Consider the following 2,673-nt stretch of genomic DNA (forward strand, 5'->3'; position numbering starts at 1 on the left):
CCCCCCCCCACACACACACACACACCTCTCTAGACACTCACCAAAGTGCGCCCCCCTCTGCTCAACGCCGTGATGGAAGTGCAAGAGCGCCCTCAACGCATGTAGTGGGCATCACATGTGGCACTGCAAGAGGATTGTATTGAAGAGATCCACCTGGACTTGTATAAGGATATTATACACATGTCACAGGAACGCTATAAGTCCTTATGGGAGTATTTAAACTTTACTAAATATGAGATATACCTCAAGGTACAACATGAGCTCATAATAGACGATATGACAATGTTTAAAAAAGAATAAAGTAGGATTTTACACTAGAGTGACATGCATATTTTTTGAAAAAGGTTGCTACGAAAAATACTTCCTAGACAGGATTGATGTCACGCATGATCAGTGGACTGGACTCACCACATAAGTCTGCAGAGCAGTCTAAACAAAAAGAACTCTCTGTGTGGGAGGATGTCTACCCCCCCCTCCCTTCCCCGCGAACCGGGTAACAGGCCCCACTTAGGGCCACACACCAATGTGTGTACACTGACGAAAGAACACTGACACTGGTTCACCTTTAGACTTTTTACGCACGCACAAGAACATGTATGTGATGGGGAATGGTTCAAATGTGACTGTACTGCCCCCATGTGGTGAAAGTAGTGCACGAAACCACTGCACTGAGTGATGGTGTACTCTGCCAGGCCACTGCCATTAACCCAAATAATCATACATACTCTATCAATCCCACACTTCATGATTGTATCTCTTTCCACAGCCGCACCTGAGAGCAAACGTGTTACATTGCGTACGCAGGCACTATTCTGCTGAATTGAGACATAAACCTATAAATGTCCTAAGGAGCACTCCGCCAGTTTTACGCATACAGTTCATACTTGTTAAATATTAATCAGCCTGTAAAAACAGTTAGAACTTTCTTAATTAAAAAAGAAGATGACATCATAGTGAAGTGGGCATTTAGGAGGTCATTGATCCAGCGTCGGAGTTTGACAACTGCTAAAAAAACTGGATATCTTGGCCTTTTTTGATTTTGACCATTCTTTCGTTTTTAACCTGCATGTTAGAGTCCCCGAAATATATTAAAGTGCAATTTTTCAGACATTGCAATTCTACCGTCTCAGCAGTGGCCACATGATAGGAAATTAATCCTGCCCGCAATGCTTCGTTGTAGAAATCCACGAGTTCCTCAAACTGTAGCTGCAATACAACACAGCTCCAGACACCAAACAGAGAGAGACAAAGAGAAGAGGATACCTTTAATACTTTTCATTGAAAATATTTCATTTCAAAAACAAGATAGCGAGGAAAAACTCAATGCGCCATGAACACCTCCTGCTGTTCCCACACAGCCAGGGAGAGAAAGGAAAAGACAGTGAGACAGAGATAGAGGAGAGAATATGGAGGGGGGCAAACACGATAGAAAAGTCAGGTCCGCACGAGCGGCAGACCTGAAGCTGGCAAGGCTTTAGTGTCTTGCTCAAGGGTACCCTCGGCAGAGGAGCTGAGTGATCTTACAGGAGCTCGAGGCGGGCCTGCAGGCTGAACGATAATCTGCGAGTAAACACAAAAAGTGCGGGCATTTCCTCTGCAACGCAAAATTACAAGCATGCTTTCAAGGAGAAATGTAATTGCAGGTTGCGAGATCCAAACTAGAAACAAAATGCAAGCGGGGAGGTTTTCACAGAGATGGTCGGAAAGAAGAAGAAGAAGAAGGAGGAAAAACGCAGAGACGGAGCCGTCTCCGTCGCGCTGACCTCTGGAGACCTTGGCAGGGCCGATGACGGAGCTAAATTGGAGGAAGACGAACCGGTTTAAGAGACAACAGCAGTTCAAAGGTGGAGCTGGCATGGGAAAACAAACCTTCTGCTCTGTCTGGGGAATCTGTGTCGGGGAAACTGGCTGGTGACTTAAAAACGGCAGAGCCATATAGGCTACCACCTACATCCGGTCTGCCATAGCGCTGAATAAATAACTCAATGTACTTTCATGAGGCGATGCGCGAGTGGAGGGAAGAACAGGACGATGCTATTTGCATGCTTCATACACACCCATAGCTGCTCTGTCGGTGTGTATTAGGGCTTATTTACTCACGCTGACCTCATTCACTGCACCGACCTTCAACTCTTCTTCACAACCGCATCCTCTCTCTCCCCGGTGACTCCGGCTATACGGTCTGCTCCAGCTGCCAGACCTCGCCACACACACACACACACATTATGTACTATAAATATACGCGCGCGCGCACACACACACGCCCACACACACGCACACACACACGCACACGCACACACACAATGAAGCATAACTTTCACGCGGCAGGTACAGCTCTGCAAACATAAGCAATTACAGCTGAGTGCATGGTTAACAGCACGCGCGGCGCGGTTAAGGTGAAGGACGGGCACACACACACACACACACACACACACACACACACACACACACACACAGACACCCACGGTGGTGGCAATACAAAGACTTAAGACAGGAAAACATGCACCCCGGTGGGAGTGAAATTCACACCCGAGGGTGGTACAGGACTGTGCGTGTGCGCGCGTGTGTGCGTGCATGAGGATGTGGGTCGGTGTCGGAGCAGTTGATAGATCTCAGCTGCACGTCTTTATCCTTCAGCATCTGTCTGTCCCTGTGAGCTTCCTCCTCCACATA

The sequence above is a fragment of the Anarrhichthys ocellatus genome, unplaced genomic scaffold, assembly GCF_004355925.1.
Source record: "Anarrhichthys ocellatus isolate YVR2014 unplaced genomic scaffold, GSC_Weel_1.0 scaffold11, whole genome shotgun sequence".
Lineage (NCBI taxonomy): Eukaryota > Metazoa > Chordata > Actinopteri > Perciformes > Anarhichadidae > Anarrhichthys > Anarrhichthys ocellatus.